The sequence below is a fragment of the Fukomys damarensis genome, unplaced genomic scaffold, assembly GCF_012274545.1.
Source record: "Fukomys damarensis isolate Sample0158 unplaced genomic scaffold, DMR_v1.0_HiC HiC_scaffold_6, whole genome shotgun sequence".
Lineage (NCBI taxonomy): Eukaryota > Metazoa > Chordata > Mammalia > Rodentia > Bathyergidae > Fukomys > Fukomys damarensis.
This window is the reverse complement of record NW_022900918.1, coordinates 25,838,417-25,847,973: the sequence shown is the minus strand read 5'-3', so window position 1 is coordinate 25,847,973 and position 9,557 is coordinate 25,838,417. Positions and strand designations below refer to the sequence as shown.

The following is a 9,557-nucleotide window of genomic DNA, read 5'->3' as shown; positions in this document are numbered from 1 at the left end:
AAAAATAAGAACCAAGATTTATAATGTAAAGGTACAAATTCCAATGACGAATGTCATCCTATTGTATACCTAAACCTGTACCAATAAACTTAATGAGTAAAAACCATTATTTATCTGTTACATTGTAGAAAAGGCCAGAAAGATCAAGGAACAGCAGGTATGTATAAGAATTTATTGTATCATTCTTTCTAACTCACATATTTTTAATCAATATACAAGTTTATTTTCTTGATAAATATTTATTAAACATCTATCGCATCCCAGATACTGTTCTGCTTACTAGAAATACAAAATTGAACAGAGCACATATTTTACAAGTATTGAGGATATAATTTTCTTCTTTCTCCTTTCCATCCCTTCCTCCTTCCCTTGCTGCCTTTTTGTTTGTAGTCCTGGACAGTGAACTCAGAGACTCACAGATGTGCTTTCTCGCGGAGCTGCATACTCATTCCTAATAATGGATGGATATAAGATAAATTCAATGCTTTCACTCAATGGAATAAAGGAAGGCTTAACTACGCAATTGGGTAGTTGATATTGGGTCAGTTTGGATAAATCAAACTCGTTGTCAATGAGGCAGTGATGATCTTTCTTATTTACTTCTTTTTTTGTTTTATCTTTTCATTTGTTTTATTTTTTTCTTCAAAAATGGTGAAAAATACTAAAGTATATATAGATAAGGAATAATCATAATGTTGTGGCCAAAATTATAAATATAGGATTATAAATTTAAAGTTTTTCCAGTTTAAAAAATAAATCTGGTAGTCATTACAGTTCTTCAGGGTTTCTGCCCTGAGTGAGTTCCTGACAGTACTTACTTTTATCCATTTTTCTAGGTCCTCCACATCTGCCTCCTTTTTCTCCAATTTGTTCCAGCAAAGATCCAGGTGGTTCCCTGGATCACCTCATCTTCCTCTATGAAAGAAATCTCTGTCTATGCCACAGCCACTACGGAAGCCACCTCTGTCTCCACCATGGCCACCTCTGAACATTTTACCAGGACCACCACGTTCCATAGGGCCTTCTCTTCTTCCCCACATGTTACCAGGGCTGCCTCTGCCACAATCACCACATAAGGGTGGTAAGCGGGGCAGGAGGAAGCCTTCATTGGTTGTACTCTGCTCTCTAGGTGAAGTTCTGGTTTCCACAACTTGGCCTGGGACCCTACCTGGTCTCCAGATCATTGACAGACATGTTCTTCTCCAGAGGGATTTCCGTGGGAAGCCTAAGGCTTTTTGTAGGTGAAGCCTCCTCTGTGTCCTTCACAGCCTCCCATGTAACCCAGGGGTCCCCCAGGACCTCCTGAGACACCTAGACTTCCGTGGTGTGATGATGCACCCCTGTGCCCTCATGGGGTGGTATTCTGCCTCATATTTTCATATTTGTTCATCGCAGGCTGCTTCTGAGCAAAAGAGACTTTAAGTTTGCTGTCTTGAAAATGTTTCCTATCAAACCACTCTGCAGCAACCTTGGTAGTGGCAGATCTTCCTAGGATGCCCTGGTATCACTTTTGAGCTTTTCTGTTTTCCTGTCCAGGTAGATGTGGATCACGGATTACTCAGGCATCTCGTTCATCTTAACAGCTTCGCACTGCTTAAAGAAGTGTGTCAGATCACTGAGTGTCACATTGTCATTTAATCCCAGAACACAAACCGCATGGCTGTCAGAACCTCCATCGGGATCTACGGAATGGCCTAGATCAAGCCCGGGCCCTTCATCCGTGGGTCCAACAAGCTTACTGAAGCCACCTCACTCTCTGGTGCTGCTCATTCCAGTGTGCTGCCCTGCTTCATACCAACCTCTGCTGCTCACACTGGCACAATCACATCCTCCTCTTCCCCTGTCTCAGCTATCAGGGTCACGCTCATGCTCTGGCTCTCTTCTGGTCTGGAAAAACCTGCAGATGCCTGCCATATAAACCCATACTACTAGACTGGTCCTTTTGGTATGAACTCTGCTCCCCATAGAGACTGCTCTATTGGCTACACGGACTTGGAGCCTGGCTCTAGGATCCAGTGTGTATGTGTCCTGGCTGGGGTAACTGGTGACAGCCTACTGTTCATGCTGCTTTGTTGACTATAGCTGCTCTGCTGTCCATACCGCTGTGCTATCCAAAGGTGTTTTGCTGAGAGTAATTCTTCTTACCATAGCCAGTTATCTGTATAGAGGAATAGCTGGTGGAAGGATAGAATGGAGGTGTGGTGACTGGCTAGTTTGGGTAGCTCCCAGGAACCTGGTGATAACTAGAGTTGCCTGTCCGTATCTTAGGCTGGGTTGGTTATTATCTCTTGTGCTACATTTAGGTTGATTAGTCTCAGCAGGCTCATTATCCACCTTCTTGTGGTCTTGCAGTTATAGTGTCTGCTGGCTGCTGGATGTTGCCCGTAGACTGGGAAAGTTGGCTGGGCCTGGGTGGTGGAGACTATAGCTATGGTGATATGTTAAGCAACAGTGCTGTACTTCTGCCCAGGATGGTTGTATGCCTTAAGGGACAGCTGGAGTAGAACCAGTGGGAGGCTGTTCATAAGAAGTTGTATACTCTAGGTCTTTATGGATACCAATAGTCTGAGATCTGATACTGGGTATAGCTGAGGTAAGTAGGCTGTCCACACATAGGTTCCATAGCCATGCAACCAATATGCCTGGGTGGTCTGTGTGTACTCTTGAGCTGGCTGGGTGGTGTAAACACTGTAGCCCTGCTGGGCTGCAGCATGACTAACTAATGTAACAAGTGTTTTTCTTAGGAAGTCAAGAGTAAAGTGTAGAATATAGATTTTTCAGGAAATTCTGGGATTGGGTTGTTCCCTTTCCCTCCAAGATGCCAATTCAGTTCACTTTAACAAATGTATTTCAAATTCAAAGCTGAATAAGACACAATTGCAATTTTTGAGATATTTGTCATGTGATGAAATAAAGATAGGCAAATTTACATTTTGAAATGAAATAAAGGAGAATATAGAGCCAGACAGTTGTCACACACAAAGTAATATCTGTGACACAGCCATAATTGTAACATAAGAGGTTGTGGGAGAAAATGTAGGGAGCTGACAGAGAGGTGAATAGTAAGGATTAGGTAAGCGTGTGTTTATCCTACCTAAAAATGATGGTGCAGGGGCCAGAAAGATGTTAGTCAAAGGATACAAGCTTCAGTTAGCTAAGAAGAATAAGTTCAACAAACCTACTGTGGATTGTAGGAATTATAATAATAACAGCTTATTGTGTATTCAAAATAGAGTAGATTTTAAGTGTTATCATTACAAAAAAAAGTGATGTAGCTATTTCAAAATATGTACATATTTCAAAACACAATTAACACAATTAAGAATAATCCATAACATGAATGTGAAAAATGACATTTTAAAAAAATAATTGATTTTCACAAAAAATTCAGAATATTTATAAAAATTTACATATTACATTTGGGGAATAGCATTTGCATAATATATTAAAATGCTTTTAGTAATGTTTAGTATATTTCATGAACTGAAGCTTTATAAATTGTAATAACTCCTCTCCCCTAAATCATTAATATCTAGTGGCAGATACTTATGCACAGAATGTCACATGTAGGCACAATTTTATGAAATTTTATAGAATCTATTTTGATGAAAGAAGGTGCTTACAAGTACCTTCCAATTTATGCAAAGGATGCTAGATTTCACTTTTAGATTTCTAATACTAATGAATGAAACTTTGAGCTAAATATATTGATAATTTAGTCCAGCAAAAGATAAATGATATCAAATTTTGCTGCTACAGTCACTCTTTGAGTTCTTGCTTTGGCTGAGAAAGACCTGAAAGCCATCACCTCCTCAGAGCACTTGTTTTGCTCCTAGCGTCTTCTCTATACACTGGAATTTTGCCTGAGCATAGATGACTTACAAAGGAAAATGTACTCTGCGTGTGCTATAAATGCCATGAAATAACATCAGGAAATTAAAAAAGCAAAGAGTTTAGAAAAAGTTAAGTACATGGATAATTTTAGAAGTCTTGGAATTTAATAATAGTACAGTTGCTTTGGGAATGTTACAAAATGGAAAGCCCTAAATATAACTTCTTGAGATTGCTCAAGAATCTTTTTAAAAAATTAGTCAGATTTAGAGAAGTATAAGGGGAATCATCTAATGATTCATTTGCCAAAATAATTGGGAATGTGTTTTTCTCTGCATTAAATATCATAAAGGCTGGAGCTTTAGTTTCCTGAAAAAGTGTATAGTATTCATTTTTGGTGTCAACATAGGTGAATTGCTCATGTTCACATTCTGCCATTGAGTAAACATAATGATGAATTGACCTTCCACTGAATGTTACTAATAATAATCTATATTAATGGAATATACCCCCACTATGTGCAAGGCACTGAAGGAAATCAACAGATGAACCGTGTAAATGACCTGCCCTGAGGGAATTTTAATGTAGTAGAAGATGGAAGACAGACATCCAAGAAAAGATGCAACACATTTGAACTATACAGAACATTAGTGAGTGATAAAATTACACTAATGCCTTGTGAACCCACAGTACTTCCACCTTAACAGCCCAGGGGCTTTAACTGGAGATCCTGAAAGAACTGCTATTTGAACTCTTTCTTGCAGAGTGCCTAAGATTTGAAAAGATGTAAATTAATGAAAACTTTCCCGTAGAGGAGTACTATTATTAGTAAACATGTAGATAGAAAAACACAAGTCCACGGAGTAAGCTAACAATGACATTTCCTGAAAAACAGTTATGGGAAGAGCTGTTAAGGGAGGTTGTGGCTCTGCTTATAATAGGCACTGAAATCTATGCCAAGAATGTAGACTCTAATGATCGTAGATATTATAAAGCTTCTTTTACAATCAATTAGGGACTTGTATGATTGCTCTAATAGTTCTAGAAAGATTACAGATGGGGAGCACTGAAGCAGGAAGGCCATAAAAGTGCTATTGGAAGTGTCTAGGTACCACATCTCAAGGTAAGGGGAATGGGGCCACTGGATGAGTTAGATTTATTAGTATTAGAAGCCAAGAGAACATGGTGATTGATTAGAATTTGGGGGTCTTAGGAACACCAGAAAGAAAAGGAAAAGCTCCGTAAATCAAACTATGTGGGGATGGAAAGGGAAGTAAAATAGGCAAAAGAAAGAGGAATTACTGCCCATTGTCTCTCACAGAGAAAGTAATGTGGGGGAGTCATTGCTGAAGACAGTTATTTGTTTAGAGCCAGCCATAGAGCCCTGAAGACTGAAGTCAAGAAGGTAGCCAGGGTTTTTACAGAGATGAACATGTCGAGATGGGTCATTGAGCAAAGCTGGTGCTCAGGCAATGCCCACAATTAATCCTGTATGGATCCAAGTAAATGACAAGAGAGAAAATAATCAGATAAATGAAAGGAGAAGGGAAAACATGATAATATATGACTGAATCCAATATATTTTTAAAAGAAAAGTGGGTACTTATATATGATACAAGAGAGACATGGAAGAAAATAAGGGTTGATAGTCATTCTAATCTGTAGTACCTGGGTAATTTTAAGAGGTACTTGGGGAATTTTAAGAGTGGAGGTTTCAAAAGCAAATGATTAGGGCGAGTAACTTTAAACATGACAGGTATCAATTTTGATTTTTCTCCATTCCATCATTCAACATAGTTGTGGAGACTGCAGTGAGTTTTAGGTTTGGGGCAAATAGCAGTGGACAAAGCAAATTCTTTCACTTATAGCCGTTCCATTCCAGGGTGAGGAGACTATTAATAAATGTAATCTCAGCACTCTGGGAGGCCTACGCAGGAGAACTGCAAACTCTAGCCTAGTCTAGGCAACTCAGAGACCTTGTCTAAATTTTTTTAAAAAATTTATAAGACAGATGGGAATGTATATCAGTATAAAAGAAGGTCTTGGGTTCAATTCCCAGTACCTGTCCTTCTGACCCTGAAAGAACAATAAAACCGACAACAACAACAACAATAACAACAACAACAACAGCAAAGCCCAAATGTACACCCAATAGTAAAAATAAGAATAAAAATGAGAGGGAACGCAGTGATGGAGAATCCTTTAGAGATAAGTGCTCAAACTTCAATCCAAACCCCATGTATTTATTGCAAAGTGCCAACACTGCAATTAAATATGAATACTGAAGTTTTAGTTTAGAAAAAAAAAATCTCATACATTAACATATTTTGTCTTAAAAGAAAAACAAACAACACGTGTGCCCAACGTGCACCACCCCTGGCTGGGTAGCTTTTGCTTCAGTGATGAGTCCTTACTCCATGCTTAAGTCAAACACACTCAGAAGTACAGGCTTATTCTATAGTTTAAGAAAATGGTCAGATGTTATTACAGAATGGAGAGTTCCTCTCTAGTCTTGATTTCTCTACAGAACATCCTCCTAGAAAATATGAGACTGCCTTCATGATTTATATACATGAGAGGAAGAGTCCTTTCTGCAAAGATTTAACAGCTTTTCAAGCCCTTGGGCAAAAGAAATAAAACTGCAGGAATGCAGGGGTATTTCAAAATTTCTTTCTCCCTGAGTCCATTTGAAGCATATATAAAAGAACAGAATGCTTTATTTAAAAAAAAAAGGCAGCCTCACTTGTGTGAAAGGCCATACTAATAATGAGTGGGCATATTCATGTTCCTTGAAAATATTCTTCACCTAAACTCATTGAAATGAGTAAACTAAATGTGAAATGCATGATAATGAATGATTTCATGTTGGAAGAGTCATAGCCTTCAGGATATACATATGATAAATGCCTAGGCAAGTTTTGATTTAATTTAACATTTTACAAGGTCATGTTTTTAATTGAATAAGAAAATGAGGCTGTAAGCAAGGTAGAAATTGATGCTAAGCACTGGATAGAACGCTTTTTGCTTTCTTTATTACACTTGCACTGTTCTCTTAAAGTTAAAATGTCTGCAAATACAGGAAATTTTACTCTTGCTCAAACACATGGTAATTAAAATCGCCTTATGTGTCTGTTTAGTAAGGATAGGCAATGATATTCTGCCTTTATTTAAAACCATCTTTGGTATTTCAATGTTGTCTTACTTCAAAAGTAATATAGCAGAATGACTTTTATTGTGGATGATAATTTATGAAAAATGTAGCCAATGGAATTGGTGTCAAACTTTTATCCACAAGCTCTATTTACTTTCATATGGCTCACTATTTACCAAGGTAGGTTATAGCACTAGTCACTATCTCTGCTGGCATTCTGCCTGTTTGTATTTTTTAAAGTGGCTTCGTTGTTCACTCTCATGAAATAGTGGAGCTAATTACAGCTGCTCACTCTTCTATTTCAGCTCTCCATACTCTTCATTTTCTCTGGGCTTTGCTTTCACTCACAGTCGTACTTTTTTTCCATTTTGTTTCAGATCCTTTTTCATATATAGCCAGGAGAGGAGCATCCTATGCCACAAAGAATGAAAAGCCTTTTAGAACTAATTTTCATTTTCAGTGCAATGCCCATGGTGTTCTCTGAGTGTGTGATGTGCTGTTGTCAGGTTTTGATTATGCAATTGAAATGCAAAAAGGTTAAAAGCTCATCTTTATTGGCCTTATCAACAGTATGCACTCTCCCAAAAGCTCTGTTGGAACAAATATGTACTTGATCATTTCTGGTCAAAGAATGCTATGTATTTTAAGAAAAGAAAGCTCCTAAATGATGCTTGCAGAAGAATCGGTGTTTTGAAATATTATACTCTGTTCTTTTATGCCAATTTATGAAATTATTTCCATTAAGAATTCTCCTATTGGAGTATGACTGAAATTTGAAAAAAGTGCCCCAATATACCTTCTCTTTCAATTTGCTGGCAAAGACCTGAAAGGATGATCTTATAACAATACCCTTCACAGGAGGGAAGAGTGATAAACTGGCTGCTCATATTTTTACACCCTTAAAACTTCCACTTTTAAGTAGTCCTGAAATTGAAGTGACCTTGAATTATTGCAAAGAGCAAAGGTTCTGACCTGCCTCAAAAAGGACCAATGAATTTCTATGTATCTATGATTCTAAAGTGGTCAAGAAAAGCCTTTAATAAAGATGCAGAGTCAAAGAATTCCAACCAGATTTTACCAGTCTTGGGCTGTATCCCTGAGACTAGGCTATAGCTGCTATATTGTAGGAAACAGGACTTGCTATGTTTCCTGACCCTCCACTGACTCAGATTATGAGTAGCTGCTTGTAGAAGCTAAAGAAAGGAGAAAAATTTGGATTATAATAAAGAAAAAATTTATGCCTTTTTTAGTTTTCAGGCTTTGATTGTCAGATTAAAGTGATTTTGCAATCACTTCAGAAACAGAAGTATAAAGACAGAGTTAAGTGTTAGTATTTAGCATACATTTATGTAAGGCATCATGTCCAACCTTAGATTTTAAAGGAACTATGCCACATAAGCATTGGATAGTTTAACTGTCCAAGGAAAGAACAATTTTGGAGTTAACCTTCCATGAAACACGAGAGTAAATCACTATCAATTTAGCAATGCTGACCTCAACACATTCTATTCATGAAAATTAGATCTGTATGTGACAATGCACTACTACCAAAGTAACCTGAGTGAGAAAATGAACTTCAGATTCCTTACAGAATCAGAGATCAAAAGATCTGTTCCATTAAACTTTAAACCAGAGAAATTCATCTGCCTGCTCCAGTGCCTAGTGTCAATCAATGAGTCAGCTTTAGCTGGATTATGGTTAAGCCTGAATGGTCATGCGAGAGAGAACTTCAGACAACCAGTCTCCAAAGAGATTGCTTTTCTAAGACTCAACATGAAAGAGAAAGATGCTTAGATTTTAGATGTATAGGAAAGAAAAGTTATTCACCTTTAAAGATATAGTGAAATAACTGTGTACTATAAATGCCACACACACACACACACACACACACACACAGACACACACATGGGTGTTCATAAAGAATATGATACAAATGGCTATTTTGCCTCTTGAGCTAAGAATCTGGGGAATTTCTTCTTTACTTGCTGACTAATTTAAACAAAGTTTCCCATTGGCTAGAGTGTAAATTGGTAAGAATTTAAATTCTCATTGTGTGTCTCTAGGTTATATAATGAAACCAACTTATTGAAGAATTCCGATTCTTTTGAAATATTAAGAGGAAATAATTTTCCCCAGTAACTTTCTCTTGACTTCTTCTAATTGAATACCCTTTTTCTCTTTAGCTGATTTTTGGGGTAATAAATTAGCCAAACCCTTGTAATTTTCCCATGACATCATATGTAAGAAAAATTTCATTTTTGTTATTAAAATATGTCTCTTTATTATGCAATTTCAGTCGTATATCAGTATCCACGTTTTGGTTCATTTTTTTTAAATGCAGGATTGGTAAATCATGTGATTCACACATTTGAAGAATTGGTCTTGTGTGCCAGGTGCTGAAGCATAAATGAAATATTTTTCAAAAAAATTATATTTTAAACTTAGCATGAAACTGACTAACCTAGATTAGGTCCCATGGGTTAGGGTCTATTTAATTTTGAAGATACACGTAATAAACTTCTTTCATGAGAGAAGAAATTTCAAGAATTGTGATTCCTGTGGATAAGTGCATATT

General features: G+C 37.2%; 1 pseudogene; it reads right to left on the bottom strand.

Annotated features, from left to right (window-relative positions):
* Positions 1-768: 768 nt before the first annotated feature.
* The window catches only part of LOC117285109, a 33,364-nt pseudogene continuing 24,575 nt past the window's right edge, over positions 769-9,557 (bottom strand).